This window comes from Stomoxys calcitrans, chromosome 4, assembly GCF_963082655.1.
Source record: "Stomoxys calcitrans chromosome 4, idStoCalc2.1, whole genome shotgun sequence".
Taxonomy (NCBI): domain Eukaryota; kingdom Metazoa; phylum Arthropoda; class Insecta; order Diptera; family Muscidae; genus Stomoxys; species Stomoxys calcitrans.
The window spans coordinates 10,585,791-10,606,886 of NC_081555.1; the positions used below are offsets into that span (position 1 = coordinate 10,585,791).

Sequence of the window (21,096 nt, forward strand, 5' to 3'; positions counted from 1 at the left end):
TTTTTGCGATGAATAAACATAGACTTGAAGGTAACGTTTACAACAAGGAGAACAGTGAGGAGAAATCACGCCTTGTTGTGAATGAACGCAGACATAATGTAAATTCCACAACACGGAGAACAGTAAGTAGACATATTTTCTTGCAGTGAACGAACATAGACATAAAGTTAATATTCGCAAAAGTAAGAACAGTACAAAGACTTTATGTTTAGTTGGAAATAAACATAGACATAATGGTAAGTTTTACGACGGACAGAAATGTAAAAAGACATAATTTCTAGCGGCGAATGAACATACACATAATGATAACTTTTACCACAGGGAAACAAGTGAGAATATTTTTTCCTTCTCATGGTGAATGAACTTGGTCATGATTATAACAAACACGACAGTGAGAAAATTCAGATTAAAACATTTCTTGCTGTGAATGAACATAGACATAATTTGACAACCACGTTAGGATGCAAGATAAGAAGACATCATGTCTTTCGGTAAATGAACAAAGTCACAATTGTTATCTATCTAACAGTGAGAAAAGTAAGAAAACAACAAGTCTTGTCCTTTGATGTCTTGGCGAATTCTATGTGAGAGGGAAAGCTTAGCAAAGAAAAGCATACTCTTTCCAACATTGCGGCCGGTATCTCACGAATATATGCTTTAATATTGTCTTCTAATGCGTCAATTTAAGCGAACTTGTCTGTATAGACATGAGCTTTAACCACAAAATGTAGTCTGAAGGAGTTAAATCGCACGATGTAGACGGCCAATTAACCGGTCCCGAACGTGAAATAAAATGTTCACCGAACCTACAAGCGTTGTTCATTTGTAAGACGATTCATGGTCAAATTATAGACCAAACTGAAGATGATTGACAGTGAAACAAAACACGAAACGTGCGTGAGATGTTTAAACCAGTGTTGCCAAAAAGATAATAAGTAAAAAATCACCATTTATAATCTCCAAAACCAAGTTTCGAAGAGTCCCTCACCACTTGATTTTGTATCGGACTCTTGGATGTCCCAATTTGCGAGTACTATCGTCTTCTTCTGTCATTCTGACAACATTACCTAGCCAACGCAACCGTTGTATTTTGATACGTTTAACTTCGTCATACAGCTCATACACTTCGGGTTCATACGACTCCAATATATACAATACACTGTTCCATATTTCAGGAAAATCGGGTAAAGTTCTTCAATTGGGAGATCGATATCGGGTAATAAATGCGGCTTCTTTGAGTCCAAGACCATACATCGAGAGTTCGGTGTATATGGCGACTATGTATATACCAATTTATAGTCCAATCAGAACCATACCTGGAACGGAGGAAGGAGCGCTTAAAAAAAGCTCACTGTGGCAAATTTCAGCGATGTCAGGTGATGAATGCGTCTTCAATGGGGCCAAGAACTTAAATATGCAGATGGGTTAAGGATGTGATGTTCGATCTGAACCATATTCGACACAGATGCGGTCTAAATCGGTCAAGTACATGATATAGCTCCCATATAACCCGATCTCCCGATTTGACTTCTTGAGCCCCTGGAAGCCTCAATTTTAATCCGATTTGGTTGAAATTTTGCACATATTTTTCTGTTATGGCTTCCAACAACTGTGTTATGTAAACTCCAAATCGGTCAAGAACCTGATATAGCTTCCATATAAACCGATCTCCCGATTTGACTTCTTGAGCCCCTGGAAGCTGCATTTTTTGTCCGATATTGTTAAAATTTCGTATAGGGTGTTCTGTTATGGCTCTCAACCAGTGTGCCAAGTACGGTTCAAATTGGTCAAGAACATGATATAGTTCCCATATAAACCGATCTCCGATTTGACTTCTTGAGCCCTTACAAGCCGCGATTTTTATCCGATTTGGCTAAAATTTTGCATATAAGGTACTTTTATAACTCTCAACAACTATGCCGAGTACGGTCCAAATCTGTCAATTACCAGATATAGCTCCCATATTTTAGCAGAATCCATGGTGGTGGGTTCCCAAGATTCGGCTCAGCCGAACTTGTCTAGCTTTAACTTGTTGTCTTTAATAACAATACACAAAGCTAAGGATTTATTAACCAACCATTTAAAAAAAATTCTTAATATGAAAAAAATACTCTTCACGGGGTGATGAATATTTTTCAACTTAAAAATTTGGAAAATCATTAATCTTTAAATTAAGTTTGCTAATCCTAGCTTCGAATCTTTGAAATTACGATTGCATTTTTTTCAGTGTAGTATTCAAGAATTAAGCCTATGTTCTCAACTTAATTAGTTGTACTTCCCATCAATTCCTTCTCTCCCATAAGTTTTAATTTTCATTCACTTCTTGCTTCAATATTCTGTTTTTCCTAAACTTGATTGGAAATGTTATAAAAATAACAATTAAAACGTCTTACCCTATCGTTAAAGTTTCTTTTATGGTGTTTTAGGCCTTAGTTTTTCCTACTTCTTCTGTGTTCGCTACACATTGCAATTGATGAAGTCTATAAAACTTCAAGTGAAGTGAACTGCGAAAACCGCTTATCCCCATAAAAAATGGGTTACAAACATAAATTAAACAATTACCCACCAAATGCATTTTCAAGTGCTCGTTGAGCGACAGAGGGGAGAGAGTTAAACGCTTGAGCGCAGAACAAACAGAGCGTTTAATCTGAACAAATTAACAAATTTCGAGAAAAGCACAAACGACATTAGGCAAAAAAAAAAAAAATTATTTAAAAATAGCTACTTGTAAATGGGCTAAATTTGAACATATGTTAAATAGTCTTCAATAAAAAACATTTTCAATTAGTTAAAAAAAAAAAAACTAAAAACTTTACAAAATATTTTTAAATGGAAAAATAGTAACCTACAGGCACTGCAACATGTTTCCATTTTAGTTTTTTTTTTTCTTTACCGTCCGTGCGTCTGTGCCACTGTCATTGCGCCGCCTAAATTAAATTGTTTGTCATTGTCATTGGAGTGTTATGAGACACATGTCATGTGAATTTTTCTGCCCCCTTTTAATTCAATTAGATTTTCATTCATCGAAAAACGAACAATAACAATTAAATTTGGAATTGGTTTAGTAAAATAGCAATTATGGAATAACTGTGGGAGTGTTTCATACAAAACAAAAAACAAAACAAAAATCAAGCAACATACTTTGATGCCTGTTCTCCTAAGACTTGTCAAAAGGTTGAATGATTTTCGATAGTAGTTGAATTCCTGACTCTGTTTTTGTTTTTTTTTTTTTTTTTTTCTTAATGTGCGACCCCTCTCTCAATAAAATTACGAAATTGTTCTGTTTGTTGTAAAATTAAAAAAAAATACTTTGGGATTTTCGAAAGGGAAATGCTTACCCTCGATTTGTTATGGTTTATGGTGGCGTCTTTAATGGCTTTGTATGTTGGGCCTCCACTCTCTGATGTTGTAATGATGGTTACACTTGAATGCAAGTTACGCATGCGCCACTTTGTTAATGGACAAAATTATGGGGCATTATGGGCGAGCGGATTCCAATGAGGTTGAGAGTTTGATATATTAGTAGTGTACAAAAAGCTGATATGTTTATTACAAAAAAAAATAGCTTTATATGAAAAAGTACATTTTTAAACCACCGCCATTGGATGGCGGGATACTAGTCTAGTCATTCCGTTTGAAACACCTCGACATTCAGAGTCGATCTAGCCATATCCGTCTGTCCGTCTGTCGAAATCACGATAGCGTTCGAACAAACGAAGATGTCCGCTTTAATTTTTACACAGATCTTCTTATTGATATGGGTCGTTGGGGATTACAAATGGGCCATATTGGTTGTTATTTGAATATAGCTCCCAGATAACCGATTATACTTCCTGAGCCCCCCGAGGGCGCAGTTATTGCCTGAATTAGCTGAACTTTTCCAATGACCTCCAACATGTGTGGCAAATATGGTCTGAATAGGTTGTATAGCGCAAGGTTGGCTTTTCTTGCCCTTTCCAAAAGTTGGATTTGAAGTTCAGTTTCCTGTCTTGCAAAACACCCAGGTATTTTGCGCTTTCCCAAGGAGACAGGTTCCACTGTAGGCAACTTGTATCTCCTGCTGAAAAGAACTACTTCTGTCTTGCACGGATTTATACCTAGACCACTTTCGGTAGCCCACTTTGCTGTTGCACGTAGAGCTTCCTGAAGTATATCTCTTAGAGTGCTGGGAAACTTTTCCCTAACCGCAATTGCCAAGTCATCAGACGTTGCACTGCATGCAAAAAATTTCATCAAAGCAGAACCCTCTTTTTATATCTTTTATGCATTTCGATTTTTAATACTGTAGAAGCCACAATTTTCGTATCATCGTAAGAAAATCGTACAAGGTTTCAATAGGTATGCAAAACTAAGGTCTAACTAGATTTGGATAAAATTTCTATGTATTACAAGTAGTACGTAGACTTGGTGGTGTAGGGTATTATATAGTCGGTCCCGCCGACTCCAACATAGCATGGTGGTGTACTAATTTCGTCATTCTTTTTGTAACTCCACGAAATATTCGTCTAAGACCCCATAAAGTATATATATTCTAGATCGTCAAGACATTTAAAATCGATCTAGCCATGTCCGTCCGTCCATCTGTCTGTCGAAAGTACGCTAACTTTCGAAGGAGTAAAGCTAGCCACTGTTTGTAATTCCTCGAAATATTCGTCTAAGACCCCATAAAGTATAAATATTCTTGATCGTCATGACATTTTAAATCGATCTAGCCATGTCCGTCCGTCCATCTGTCTGTTCGTCCGTCCGTCCATCTGTCTGTCCGTCCGTCTATCTGTCTGTCCGTCCGTCCATCTGTCTGTCCGTCCGTCCATCCGTCCGTCGAAAGCACGCTAACTTTCGAAGGAGTAGGGCTAGTCGCTTGAAATTTTGCACAAATACTTCTTTTGGGATTGCAAATGGGCCATACCGGTCCACGTTTTAATATAACTGCATAAAAACCGATCTGGGATCTTGACTACTTGAGCCGCTAGAGGCCACAACTCTTATCCGATTTGACTTTGCACGACGTATTAGGTTAGGACTTTCAACAACTGTGCTAAGTATGATTTAAATCGGTCCATAACCTAATATAGCTGACTTATAAACCAATTCGGGGTCTTGACTTCTTGAGCCACTAGAGGGCGCAATTCTTATCCGATTTGGCTGAATTTTTGCATGACGTGTTTTCTTATGACTTCTAACAACTGTGCCAAATATGGTTCAAATCGATCCATAACCTGATATAGCTGCTATTTAAACCGATCTGGGATCTTGACCTCTTGAGCCTCCAGAGGGCGTAATTATTATCCAATTTGGCTAAAATTTTGTGCAACATGACCTTCAACATATATGTCAAATATGGCCCGAATCGATCTATAGCCTGATACAGCTCCCTTATAAACTGATCTCTCTATTTTATTGCTTGAGCCCCTAAAGGGCGCAATTGTTACTCGAATTGGCTGAAATTTTACACAATGACTTCGACTATGGTCTCCAACATTCAATTCAATTATGGTCCGAATCGGACCATAACTTAATATAGCTCCAATATTATAGCAATTATTTTCTTTTATTCTTTGTTTGCCTAAAAAGAGATATCGGGAAAAGAACTCCGCAAATGCCATCTATGGGGGAGGGTATATAAGATTCGGCCCGGCCGAACTTAGTACGTTTTTTCTTGTTTTCCATAAATATAGCTCTTTTAAGAAAAAAGATGCTTTTCATATCGTCATTGCTTTTTAAAAAATTTAGCTACTTAAAAAAAACCATTTTTCCCAAAAAAAAAAGTTTTTTTTTTTTTTTCTTAGGAATAATTTGCTTTAGGTTAAACAACCTACAATTTCCTCTAAAACCCATTATTAACTCCGCTTACAATTGTTTCTCGCTCTACTAGAGTCTCTTATGATCCTTCTAATAATAACTATTTTTTCCAAAAACCTATTCTTATTAGCCATTAAGCTCTAATATTTAATAACATTTTCCCACCTTAACAAATCTAAGCTAATTAAGCAGCTTCAGAAGTTTGTTGTCCAGTTGGAGATATTCAGTTGTAGGGCTTTTGGCCACTTTGATGTCTCGGCTATTTCACAAACCAATGAAATCTATTATTAAGTGAGAAATAATTGATGGTATCCCTTTTAAAGCGGATAACAGCTTTCAAAACAACAAAACAAAAGTAGAAAATTCGACAGATTGCCTCAATTTAGAGTTGGGTTTTGTTGATTTTGCTGTTGCGGGCTTAAATGATTGGCCACCTTTTTTTACTTATTGTAGTTGGCTGGAAATTTTTGTGCGGAGTTCTTGTTTTTTGAGGCGTGTACACCAAAATGCGTTTCACCATCAAAATGTTTAAGGGGTTTTTTTTTCTTTTAGAGGATTGCGTTTATTTGTTGCTGGAACATTTGTACAAAAATATTTGGATTTCATGCCACAAATTATTTACTTCCTGTGCGTTTTTTTTTTGTTACTTTTCCACACAGAGGTATGAATGACCGCTCGTCCGCCCTGTGAATGAATTTCAGTGAATTCCTTGAGTTGGTGTTTTAAATGGGCGTTAGATGATCTTAAAACATTTTTTTTTGTCTTAGCTTGGGCTTTTTTCCCCCAAAAGCAAAACCTAAGACCCAAATAGAGCTACAATACTTAACTGGCCCTATCTTGCTTTTTTTTGGTACAACTTGTGCCTAAAGCACACAAGCAGGTAGTTATTTTTTCCTTAGGTAAGTTCCAAGTCATTTTGTATTTTGTTACATTTTTTTGTAGGTTTGTTTCAAGTTTGCCTCAGCGCTAAGATGGTCTTATCACCATTTAATTAGTTGCGCTTTGTTAAGGTCTGTGTTTTACGGATGTTTTTTTTCTTGTCGAAGGGGATTATATACGCCTCTGCAACTAAGTTAGTTGTCACCTCGTTTTGTTAAAAAGACTTTAATTCAATAATAATTTAGCACAAAGATTTCAGATAAGGTTGACAAAAGCCATGGTCCCATGGTTCGTATGGCGAGGGAGAAAATATTAAGATATTTGTGGAAAATTTAACTGATTTATGTGAAGCACTTTGACAAATTGCTTAGGAAGCTATGACGGTCTCAAGTTGTCACATTAATTAAAAATACACATAAAACAAACGACAATTAATTTTAAAGCTGAAAGCAATTAACACAGTTTCTGTGACCCAGCTTAATTTGGAACATACCTTAGAGTTTTTGTTTGCCAAGGAAATCTGGTATCTGCAAAAGAATAAGAAAATTATTAATATTTAATTTGTAGTTAATTAAAGTGAGGCTTAGAAAGAACCTTATAAAAATCAATTTGTGTTTGTTTGTAGGTTTGTTTGTTTGTGTGTTCCTTATAGACTCAGAAACGGCTGAAACGATTTCTTTAAATTTTCACTGATAATGATCCCGTGGTGAAAATAGGGTACTACATTTTGTGATATCTGAAGGGGGAGCGGACCCTCCCCCTTACCCGTATTTTCAGAAACGTCAGATCTGGGAGTTGGGTGGTGCGATTTAAGCGAAATTTTGTGTGCTCCACATAGTACCCTAGAAATAAAAATTTGGTACATAAATTTGGGGTGGGGTACCTAGGGGGGGCTGCCCCACCCTAAAACCTACCAAACATATACATACACCAATCACGACAATATGGGACTCAAATGAAAGGTATTTAGGATAAGAAAACGTATCTGATATCCAACTGTCGGACCAAGTGCTAGGGGGACCACCCCAAGACCCAAAACACCCCTAAATCGGACATATTTACAAATGCAAGGTATTTGCGAGTAAAATACGAATCTGATATCCAAATTTGGGACCACGTTTCTGGGAGTCCACCCCTTCCCCAAACAGTACTTATTGACTGACCATGGCAATATGGGGCTTAAATAAAAGGTATTTGAGTTAAGAATATGAATCTGATATTCAGATGTGGGACCAAGTGTTTGGGGGGCCGCTCATCCCCGAGAACATACTCTAAAGAAGACAATTTTACGGCCATAGCAATATGGGGCTCAAATGAAAGGTCTTTGGAAGTAAAGCGAGAAACTGATAACAATGTTCGGAAAAAGTGTCTATGGGGCCACCCTACCCCCATAATACCACCCAAATAGGAAGTATTTGCTGACCATTCCAGTACGGGGCTCAAATAAGAGGTATTTTAGAATAGAATACGAATATGATATATACTTTTAAAACCAAGTCACTGAGTGGCCGCATAATGCCCAAAATCGGACATGTTTGCCGACTACGGAAAAAAGGAGCTCAAATAAAGGGTACATGGGAGTAGACCATGAATCTGAAATCAACATTCTGGACCAACTGCCTAGGGGACGTCCCACCACCATAACAACCCCCAAATAGGACGTATTTGCTCGCCAAGACAATTTGGGTCTTGAAGACTGTGGAGCTCGATATTCATAGTTTTTAGAGCCCATACCCCAAACCTGACATATTTGCTGGTTTTTTCAATAAGGGCTTTAAGTGAATGGTATTTGAGATTAGAAAACGAATTTGATATTCAATTTTGAGGCCAATGGCAATATGGGTTTCAAATATATGAGAATAGAGCACGTTGTTGATATATTTTCAGGGCCCCCAAAATAGGGCATATTTACCCATCATGTCAATGTGGAGCTTAAATGAAAGGAGTTGGGGGCTGGAGCACGAATTGATACCCACTTTCGGGACCAATTTTCTGATGGTCTACCCCTTTTCCAAAATACCCCATAAACAGCAATTTTTTACTGACAATCGCAATATGTGGCTCAAATAAAGGTATTTGGGAGTAGAATACGAATTTGATATCCAAATGTAGGATCATGTATTTAAGGCATCAACCCTTCCCCAAAACACCCCCCAAAGGGTAAACATTTTTCGACCATGCCAATATGTGGCTCAAATGAAAGGTATTTGAGATTAGAAAACGAATTTGTTATCCAATTTTGGGGCCATGTGTTGGGGGGTCGCCTCATCCTGTTAACTCCTCTCAAAACCAATGGCAATATGGGGTTTAAATAAATGGTATTTGAAAGGGGAGCACGAGGCTGATTTTTTTCAGGGCTAAGTTTTTGGCCTGAAAGCCGAAAACACCTTAATCCGACATCATGAGAATATCGGGCTGAAATAAAGTATTTTAAGAATGGAGTACACCTTACATCCAAACTCCACAGTCCATTAAAGATCATATAGGATTCAGATAAAAGCACTTATATTGTTAAACTGTTTGTCAAGCGATATACTATTTTCATGGTATTTCACTAAAAGCATTTTTAATTGTCGAAAATAAATATTCTAAGTCAAATTTTGCTCCATATAATGTTTAGGAATGCGCAGCGGAGCGGGACCGCTAATAAGTAAATAAAATTGGAAATATTTTAAAGCTTTGGTGTCAAAAGTTTAAAATAATTCTCAGAACTTGCGTGGGGAAATTCTCAAGAAAAATAACAAAAAGTGTTGTGTAGAATTACTCAGCTTTAAGTATTACAACAGTTTGATTAAACCTATGTGGTTGCATCATACCGCAATTGGTTTGATCAAATATTTAAGGGAAGCGCCCCGCCTCCATCAGTGCAATATGAGTCTTAATTGAAAGGTATTAAAGACTAGAGACATGAATCTGTTATAAATATAAGGGGCCAAGTGTCAAAGGCCCCGTTCCACCCCCAAAATGAAAGGCCAGAGCAAAGTAAATCCATGAATGCAAAGACAATCATGTAATGTCATGAACAGTAAAACAATCAGAAGAACGACGTAAGGTCTTCAAAACAGAACAAAACGACACAGATGACGATTGATCAATTTGAAGGTCTTAAAATATATCATCCTTCCAACATGGTATAAGAAGGTACGACAAGTGTTGGAATAAATGTTTTGCTCATGATTGAAATAAAATTAAACAATGATTTCGATTAAGAAGAAAAGAACCCCTATGTTCTTGAACTTAGGCTTCAGCGAGCTGCTTATAAATTAAAGGAATCAATTTTTAAAATATTTTATGAATATTCTTTTGTTCCATACCATACTCCACAATGGTCCAAAAGTTTAAGTTATTTTGAAAGCTTTTTAGTTCTCATTTTCCAATCAATATGAGGCTTCTTAGGTATAAACTTTTCTTTAAAAAATATCACCTTACCTTACCAGATATAGCATTTAATTAATTATCAACACAATTTTTTTCAATTAAGATGACTTCAATGATCTCTTCATTTGTTTCAGGGTATTCTTGAGCTATCGTTTGCCCACATTCAAGTTCAAATAATGTTACCAGTCACCTTCTTCTTTTTTTTTGTTTTGAATGAATGAGTAAGTGAGTTGTAAGAAACCAGCTCAAGCACCGCATCATAACAAATTAATGATGAAAATATCAAAAATCAAATACATAATTCCGAAAACTAAAAACCACCAACAAAGCCTCATACAGTTGAGCGAGCTGTACAAATTTGGCACATGCTGTGCAGCCATATATTTGATCTTTTCATCAACGACTTTTGTCTAAAGTCTTAACATATGCTGGAACAAAGTAATCTATACAATAAGAGGAAGAAGAAGAAAAAATAACAAAAAAGAAAGAGGATTAAAATACATGAAAAGGCATTTGTAGTTTTTTTTTGTTTTTGTTAATACCACATACAAGACATCTTTACAATTTCTAACCCACTGTGATTTGACAGCAGCGATGACCAGCAAAACAAAAAAAAAACGCAGCAAAGCCCAAACCCTCAATATGAGAACTCAATTAAATTTGAAATATATGAATGTTGAGCAATAGCTTGTATAGAATTTACCTTAAAGAAAAAAGAGTTTGAAGAACAATTCAACTCCTGCTTGGCTAGGGTCATATTCTTAAATTAAAATTATATTAAAATAATAATAGATGCTTTGTTAAGTACAACAAGAAAAGAAAATCTAACAAATTAGCCATCAAAATATTGCCATTTGCCACCAGTTATGCCCTTAATCATTACTGCCAACTTCACTTGAAGTTTTAATGGTTTAAATTTTTTACCTACTCACAAGTTTTACCTGTCTGCTTGTTTTTTTATCTGTTTTAAATCCCCAACCAATGGTCATTGCGGTCATTTCTATCCATGTGCTCAAGAGCCGGCCCCAAATGACCGCTGGTGAACCTGGCCAAGAGTAATGTTATTTATTATTGACAGACAACATCATTATGCCATCTCACACAGTAATTAACATTTTTGCCAAGGCTAAAAGTGAAGTCAATTATTGTCGAGTATATGAACATGTCGTACACCGCAATCATTTTATGAATGAAATCCAAATCCAACCACAACTGGTTAATGTTAATCTTTTGATCTTGTCTAGATGCAGAAAAAAACCAAACGAAACGAAACAAAACAAGGGTTTTCAGCAAACTAGACGCTAAGCGTAGATTAAGAATTTTTAAATGAGAAATAATAAATAATTGAGTTATGGAATTCTAGGGGGCATGAGGTAATTAGCTTTGCTAAAAAACTTCTAAGAAAACATGGAAAACTTTGAGGCGGACTTAGAAGTTACAACACTGGAAATCTCTAGACAATAGTGGTTTGATGCCAATAAAAACAAGTAGAAGCTATAAACTGGAAAATATATACATAAGGTTTGAAGAACTTTAATCAAAGAGGTTGATCAAATTAGTTTGATAACAAGGTAAGCAGTCTGATCAAACTACAGAAGAAAGTTCGATCAAGCTAGAAGAAGTATAATCAAACCATAGGAGAAAGTTCGATCAAACTAGAAGAAGTATGAACAATCCATAGGAGAAAGTTCGATCATACTAAAAGAAGTTTGATCAAACTAGAAGAAGTGTAATCAAACTAAAAGATGTGTTATCAATCTAGATTAAATTTAATTAACTTGAAGAAGTTTGACGAAAATTAAAGATGTTTAAATATCAAAGAGAAAGCAGTCTAATAAAACTATAGGAGAAAGTAAGATCAAACAAATAGAAGTGTGATAAAGCTAAACAAAGTTTGATCAAACTAGAAGAAGTTTGATCTACATAGAAAAAAGTTAAAGCAAGTTAAAGCTATATAAGATCAAAGTTTGATTTCCTTTCTGGCAATACAAAAAAAAACACTAGAAATTCTGCTTCGTTTGTGCCCGGTTTGATCAGACTGTATGAGATCAAAGTTTGATAAAACGGAAAGCAAACTGTTCAACCATAGGAGAAAGTTTGATCAAACCAAAAGAAGTTGGATCAAACCAGAAGAAGTTTGATCAAATCAGTAGAAGTTTGATTAAACTAAATTTAAGCAACAGACCAATGTATAAAACTTTAAGAGAATCATAAACTGGAGAGTCTTACAGCACACAACCACCAGTATATCACTGAACGCAGGGCACAAAAGAGCACCCGTAAGTGGAATTTGAATAAGCTGAAGACCTCTGTAGACATAACCAAAACCAGCAACAAGACCATGCCGAAAATCAATTCTCCAGGAAGAAAGAAAACAGCTGTCTACTGGTGGAACGAGAAAATCGACACAATAAGGCGAAACTGTCTTAAATATTGAGAAAAATATAAAAGAACTAACAGAAGAGCTTAAGCAGCATCGAAACACGAAGACTATAAAGAGCCAAAGAAAAAGCTTCGAAACGTCATACAGAATAGTAAGAAAGACCGGTGGAAAGCACTTAGAGAGAATATTAACCGAGATACGTAGGGCCATGGCTACAAAGTTGCTGGACTCTTTCCGCGAGATAGATGATGAGACCGGGGTTCGGTTTATATGGGGGCTATATAAGTTTATGGCCGACTAAGATCGTACTGGACATAGAAGTTGAAAGTCAAAACACAAATCTTTATTCCAAATTTCAGCAAAATCGGAAGGAAATTGAGGCTTCTAAGGGATCAAGAAGTCAAATCCGGGGATCGGTTTATATGGGGGCTATAACAATTTATTGACCGACTAGGATCGTACTTGACATGGATATTGGAAGTCATTACACAAGTCTTTGTTCCAAATTTCAGACACATCGGAGGAAAATTGAGTCTCCTAGTGGCTCAAGAAGTCAAATCGAGGGATCGGTTTCTATGGGGGCTATATCAGTCTTTAGACCGACTAGGATCATACTGGGCTTGGATGTTGAAAGTCATAACACAAGTCCTTGTTTCAAAGTTCAGCCAAATTGGATGAAAATTGAGGCTCAAGAATTTAAATCGGGGGATCGGTTTATATGGGGACTATGTCCAAATCTGACCCGATATAACCCATTTGCAATCTTCAATGGCATTTACCAATTAAAAGTATGTGTACAAAATTTCAAGCGGATATCTTTACGCGTTCGACCACTATCGTGATTTCGACAGATGGGCGGACATGGCTAGATCGCCTCAGAATGCCGAAATGATCCCGAATATATATACTTAATGGGGTCGCAGATCAATATTTGGAGGTGTTACAAATGTAACGATTAGATTAGCATACCCCCATCCTATGTTGGTGTGGATAAAAATGCTGGTATGCCAAATGAAAAAATCATGAAAGCAACGGACAAATGACTGCCAGATACGAGGAAATATAGCAAGAATTTTTTAGACACATACTTTGTTTGGTAATATTTACTGGGTAAAGAAATATCCATTCCAAAGTAAGTATTTCAATGTGCGAAAACAACAACCAAGAGAGGTATTGTCGGGTAAAAAAACTTTATGTCACAAATTATTGCAAGCATTTATCGCAAAACACATGTACTTTCATCGTGAACAAAGTCCAAAGTTTTTCATAAAAGAAGTTTACTTGTCGCATATTTCCTTAGCTAGAAACGACATGGGAACCGACTTTCTGTCAATCCGATAATACTACCAGTTGAACGTTAATAAAAAAAATTGGTAGTCTCAAAAGTTTGCAAGCTCTTTAATAACTCCTAGAATAACTCTTTGGCCCCACTTCTTTTGGTATTTAGCACATTTAGGACATTGCTGCCATAGCGATGCCTCCTCTTTCCAACACCTTTGTGCCTACGGCTTCTTCTCCTTTTCCGCAAAAAAAACGGCAGTTTTATATATACCCACTAAACAGTTTCAAGATTTCTCCATAGCTTTTACTTTGTGTGGTCTCTTCTATTTTCATTGAACATATCCAAGAGCACCAACTAATCCGACAGCCTTAAAAGAATATTTTTCAAAGTCCATTAAAGCAGCCGTTTGCAATTTTTTCTAGTTTCGTATACGTTCGTCTTTTCTTTTTGATTTCTCCTTCTTCTAAACACATTCCATTCCTATTTGCATATTTTAGTTGCACTTGCTTGCATGCATGGATGTAGTTTCACCTGTTCATCTCCATTTATTCTGGTCTACTTAATTAAAAACAAATATATATTCAGCCAATGTAAGCGAGAACAAAAACCAAAAAATTAAACTACAACCGGGAAAATAGCAAAACAAATTGAATCGGCATTCAGACGTAGCAAAATGCGTATGTAATTGGCAAATAGTTTTAATCCTCACACATTACAGTTAATTACACGATCTACGATGCATACATAAGTGCCTGCTATGCGAAAGAGGGCCATTACAATTACCCAGCCAAACACATAGTCAAGCAGCTCTAGCTGGCGGTATGGCCTGTCGTTAAATCAGCCATCCATTATATAAAAATATATCTGAAGTAGCCGCTTCCCCGACCTGCATTCTGCATTGCTTTTCACACAGGAAATTGGAGACAAGTTGGATTTAGTTTGGAAAATGAGAAATCGTTGATAATTACCAACCAAGTCATGCACTGGGCGATGTTAATTATATTTTCGGTGAGATTTTAATGGTTTGAGAGTAATGAAAGACAAGCATAGGAAATTGTAGATATATGAGCTTTATCTATGAGAGTGAATTTTTTGGGATGTGACAGAGGAGATGGGAGATATAGATTATGATAAAATTGCAATTTTACCACCTCAGGGTATATTCAACCTCCTCTTTGAGTAATTTTTACGGACAAAATGGTGAATTGGTAATATTTCAAACTATCAGCTCTCATCAGCCTATTGCATCAAACTACTTTTGTTGCCGTCAAACTACCTTTGGTTGTATCAAACTATATTCGGTTGCATCAAACCCCTTTTGGTTGCACCGTAACACTTTTGGTTCTATCACGTACTTAAAAAAATCCCAAGCAAGCCCATTGACTTGCACATAATTACAATTGTGTGGTCCTCACACCTAGACACATTTTCTCACACAAAATGTATGCTTATTTTTTGGACTGAGCAAAGAGCAGTCTGTATGTTGAGCAGCCCTGAAAGTAAAAATGGTATGATCTGGTATGTCCAATAACAAAAATCATTAGAGCAAAATAGAAATGGTTACCAGGTACAAGCAAACACAACAAGAATTTCAAAGACACATACATTGTTGGCTTATATTTATGCGATAAAGAAAAATACATCCCAAATTAGGTATTTAAATGTGCAAAAACAACAACTCCCATAAGTTATTTTTTGTTTTATTCATAGCATAAGAAATACATCATAACATAGAAATAAAACTGAAACTATAATCCGTCCGTCCATCTGCAGAATTCATTCTGCAAATGCAAATTTGACCATTAACATTCCTATAAGGGAAAAGGACAAACTTTTCACATATCTGTTTCAAGTTGAACCTCAATGACAAGGGCCCTCCTTTTTAAAGCCGACTCTGAATAGCGTGCCGTGGTGCGACACTTTTTTGGGGAGAGGTTTTTACAAGGTTTCTATGCATGGCACAGTATCTTATAAATGTTGTCAGCATAAGGAGGGAATAATCACCGTTGACATTTTTTTTCTAATATTGTCGCCAGGATTGGAACCCAGGTGCTCAGAGCCATAGATGGGCTAACCTCTGCGCTACGGTGACCTCCAAACTCTACAGTCTTTAAAAAATATATTGAGCTGAAACTATGCACAGATTCTTTTTTTAGTGCATCGGCAGTTAAAGTTCGAAGATGGGCTATATGGGACTCTATCTTGATACAGGCCCCATAAAGAGCGACCTTTCGGTTCATAACCTGATATAGCTGTCATATAAACAAGTTTTTATCCGATTTACCCGAAATTCGTATGAGGTGTTCTGTGCTGCATTCCAGTAGCTAAGTCAAGAAAAGTCCAAATCAATTCATAACCTGATATAGCGGCCATATAAACCGATCTCGGCTTTTGACTACTTGATTAGGTTCATAACCTGATATAGCTGCCATTAAACCGATCTCGGTTCTTACTTCAAGAATTCTTGAGCTTCTAGATGGCAAATTTCTTATCTGATTTGGTTGAAACTTAGAATGAGATAGTTTCTTTTGACTTTCAATAACTGTGTTGACAATGGCCTAAGTCGGTTCATAATCTGGAAAAGCTGCCATAGAAGCCGATCTCGGATCCTGACTTCTTGAGCCTGTATAATTTTGCACAATGTGTTTTGTTTTAATAACCAACAACTGCACCAAGTATGGTCTTAATCGGTTCGTAACCTGATATAGCTGCCATATAAACCCATCTTCTAATAACTAAATTATTGGGACTGTAGAAGTCGCAGTTACTACCCGACTGGGTACCACCCAGTAGGCGTGCCAAGTATAGTCCGTCAGACCATTTCTGGTAGATTCAAACTACATTTTGTTGCAACAAACTGCTTTTAGTTGTATCACACTACTTTTGGTTGTATCAAACTACTTTTGGTTTTATCAAACTTCTTTTGTCTATTCAAACAATTTTTGGTTGTTTCAAACTACTTTTGGTTGTATGAAACTACCTTTGGTATCACAACACTCTTTTAACTATTTCGGCTCGAATCGAATCCCCAATATTTTTCAGATATATTTCATGTGCTTGCTAATAATAAGAAATGTGCAAGATGTTACAAGCATTTTAAGTTAGAAACGAAAAGCAGCGCCTTAGAGAGTTACAAACATTTTACATTTGTTAAAACACAACCAAAAGCAGTGATGAATTTTCGACCGATCAGCACTATCGGCCAAAAGTCTATAATTTTTTGGAAAATTCACCACTAAGTGTTTGTAATCCCTGCGAAATAATTTGTATGTGGCGCTGCTTTTCCTTTCTAACTTAAAATGCTTGTAACACCTTGTACGTTTCTTATTATTAGCAACAACTTCAACATATCTGAAACACACTGGAAGACTTTGCGATCTTTTCTGGTTGATATAAACTATTTTTGGTTGTATCAAACCACTCTTGGTTGTATTAAGGTATTCAAGGCAGCATCAAACTTCTGGTGATTGTACCAAAACACTTTTAGTGCCACCTCGTAGCGTCTGGTAACCCAAACTATCTTACCTGTCATCAAGCTTCTCGAGCTTGAAACATTCTTTCACTCTTCCACAGCTTGTAATGACAAGCTTGTAATAATTTGTCATTGCCTTAGAAATACTGATTAATGAGAACATTTTAAGTTAACTTGCTTACATCAAACTATTCCCACCTATTTTTCGCAACTGGGCTGTTGTAAATCTCTGTTGGCATTGCTGATGGTTTTTCTATTTTTCAACATTTCTTTCTTGGGAATTTCGCTTAGAATTTTTAATTACCTTGACACGAACTTTAAGCTGTTTTTCGCCTTTCCTATGTATTTTCCCCTAGGCCAGTCAGCCAAACAACGATGGCAAGGCAATGCCATTTCGCTTAACGGAAATACAATTAATACCACAATTAATACAAAATACGTTGGAGCGAACGGCATTAACAAACAAGACGGAGAAAATTCTTCGTAATTATTTAAATTCATCATTTATTAACGCTCCATAACGTGTTATTAAGCAAATAGTCAAATCATAAATCTTAGTTTTCTGCTGCTTCTACAGATGGATTTTGTTGGTAGGCATGCCGTCACAAAGAAACAAAACCGCCTTTGAGAGAGATAGAGGCAGTAAAAAGCGCACCGCACAAAATAACCAGCCATGGGCCATCAGGTCTTGGTTGAAACAAAAAATCACAACTTACTCTGCAGTTAAGAAAACCGAAAACGTTAGAAAAACGTAACATTAAACCATATAACTACGACGGCGGATTCTTCGACCCACTCGTCTGCCGCTTGGCTCATAACACTTAACTCCTCATAACCCAAGACCAATGAATTGCCAACGGATAAATACAAAGACGGACCGTATGGCATGGTAGTTAACTTTGCTGGCTTTTTGCTAAGACATGAATGAAACGGAGCAGTCAACTACGCTTCCAGCCAGAGCATGGACCACGAAACCATATGTGTAGCGTTTAAGTGGCGGTAGATGATAATCGTCAAACAATCTTCGAAAAGAGTTAACAAAATGTAAACTTTTTGTATTCTTTTTGCCATTTTTTTGAGTCTTAGCCTACACCATCAAAATTAGCCAAGCAGCCAGCAAGCAAACTTTACATGAAATGCTTAACAACAACGGGTGGTATTTAGCCCAGGCTTTACCCACACTCACTTTTTTGTCGATAAAAACTATTTCGAAAAAAATGATATGGAAATTTCAAGAGACCTGTTAAGAAAGGCGTTTTACAAATAAAATGCGAATTTCATCTTGTTTGGGGTACTCAATACTCCCCAAAAATGGCCAAACACTTTGATGTGAAGCAGATAAAAATAAACGAAAAACGTGACTTTATAGTATTTGGAGGAGTTTTTTATGTATCTTTTTGAACATTCAAACTACTTCTTTTAATATCCATGGCCTGGCGAGTGAATTATAATTGGGTTCAATCGAGACCAAAGTGCCAGAGACCACAAATGGGAATTTAATGAATGCAAATGTGGAGCGGATTTCAAAGAATGTGTGAGAAATTTGTGTTACCATTGTGGACAAAGAGCACTTTTGATAGAAATGCTACAGTAAAAAAATTAAGCAATAACAATTAAAAAGCTTTTAAAAGGTTTACAGCTTAATTGCAATGGACCAAATATGGAAGGAAACAATTTAGTAAGAAAAATATTTTAAATGTTAAGTATTTCAGTTTTAGTTTGATATGATATAGAATCAATGGATTTGTTATTAAGTTTGGAATAACATCCAAACTTAATAACAAATCTATTGATGTTATATCATAAATAATAAATGCTTAGAAAGGTTTGGAGATTGCGAAGTAGAAAAGAATTTTGACTTATAGTTTCTTCCCTTTGAAAGTCTACCATTAAATTGAAAGCAAATGGCGAGGTTGAAGGTAACTTACTCTATGGATATGACTCTTCATAAATTTTCAGAAACTGTCCACCTTTGAATTAGATATTATCCCAATCGTTTCAGATATATTAACGAGTTACAAGCACTTTAAGTTAAAAGTGATAAGAAACCTCTTATTTTTTTCCTTTTTCAAAACTCAGTAACGGAGGGTGATAAACTTTGACTGCTCCGAACAATAAGCTAAAATCAAAATACATCGTCCAAAAGTCCACAATCCTTTTGCAAACAGCCACTGAATGTTTAAAATCCCAGCAATTATTTTGGATTACCAAATAATCTTTCGCAAATCTTCTGGAAGAGCTTTTTGATCGCGGATGAGCCGTAGAAAAGTCCCGCATCGGTTGAAGTTGTGCGCTTAAGATCAATTGTGAAGAAGAGTTTTCTGTTAAACATTAACAGCCGTCTTCCCAAACTTAATAAAGCCTTAAAATAGGATTATTTGACAATTCTATAAAAGAAATCATTCAAATAAATTTATTTCGAATCTACATTAAGTTTTGTGAATACCGGTGTAAGAAGTTTACTCAGGCAATTTATCGTATTGACGATAATTACTCAATTATTAGTATTGTAATCATCAGACAGAGTTGCAAAAACTATGGAGACAAAATTGAGCAAACATCTTCGAGAAGAATTTTAATGCTTTGCCAATTAGGAAAGCTGTTCCAAAGTCCGGGAGTTCGGCAGAGCCCGGTCAGGATTCGAACCTATGCACACGGAAAAACATTGCCGTTATGTTAGCGTTCGAAGCCATCAATACAACTTCGAACAGATGCGCAAAATCATGTGTAGTACGGAAGATGTGTAATTTGTCACAGAATGAATGTTTGTCATTACACACAAATACATGCATTGGGAAAAGTATAGCTAATAAGCAGTGTTGTCGAGCTTGGTTAATGTGGTAATTGTATCATAGATGCGTTTTCGCTATTAGTACGATTCAAATTACGATTCAAATCAAGTGGTTGGTGTGTGTTGCTATCTTTGGCTTTCCTTTTCCATTTGCATCTGTGATCATTGATCTAATCTCGAAAGAAGAACAAACAATAATTGTAAAATTTAATCATCTTCGCCCTAACAGGAAAAAACTTGAAAAATTAAAAATATTTTAATTTTGTTGACGACAAACCTCTCCATAGGGCTCTACTGCGACAATCGGAGCTGGAAATTCCATGGGGAAAGCTTCTTCCACCCATCGATAGATTTCGGAATAGTAATTGTCGCGTCTCAGCGAATGGGATTTCCTACCCGACCACGGAAAATTCTACGTTCTGGAACTTTCGAAGCTTGGATCGGAGTCTCTTATCACCATCCCAACGGGTTGATATGTCATTTATTCCTTATTTTCATAGCTTGATACCATATTCTTTTTAGAGTTACACTCAATTGAAGAATACACTCTTGGGCTGTATGTTATAGGTCCATTCTCATTCGTTAGACAATCGATCACCTTGTTGAGGGTTAAATTAATCCACATTGGTATATTATAAACATTTCGTTAAACAATTTAACTCGCTTACTTACACGTGAATTATTTATTACAAATATATTGAAAATATGTTCACAGAAATTGAATTTACGCTTCTTCTAGTTTAAAGAGTATTCAAAGTCTCACCAAACATTATATACATTGATTTTTCTTATTTTTATGCTGCAACGTGGCGAGTGATTTGCGGATTTGAAGTCTTGGCCCCATATAAATTGCATTTATTATCCAATTTCGCTGAAATTAAGTACAATTAGTTGTGTTAGGCCCTCGACATTCGTAATGAGTATGGTCAAGATCCTGATTTAAGTTCATGACCTCTTCGACATCCGTGTTCAATATGGCCCACATCGGTCTATATTTGGATATAGACCTTTTGAAGTCTTGGGCCCTTAAAAGGCTCATATTTTATCGGATTTAACAGAAATTTAGCACAATGAGCTGTGTTAGGCTCTCGAAATTCGTACTGAGTATG

The 21,096-nt window shown here is 36.3% G+C and overlaps 1 long non-coding RNA gene across 1 annotated transcript in view; it reads right to left on the minus strand.

Moving 5' to 3' along the window:
- The window catches only part of LOC131997362 (uncharacterized), a 119,505-nt gene that overhangs the window by 73,792 nt on the left and 24,617 nt on the right, over nucleotides 1–21,096 (minus strand). The window contains exon 2 of the long non-coding RNA XR_009398217.1: nucleotides 7,175–7,208. This is a non-coding gene — a long non-coding RNA (uncharacterized LOC131997362). The remainder of the gene's footprint in view (nucleotides 1–7,174; nucleotides 7,209–21,096) is intronic.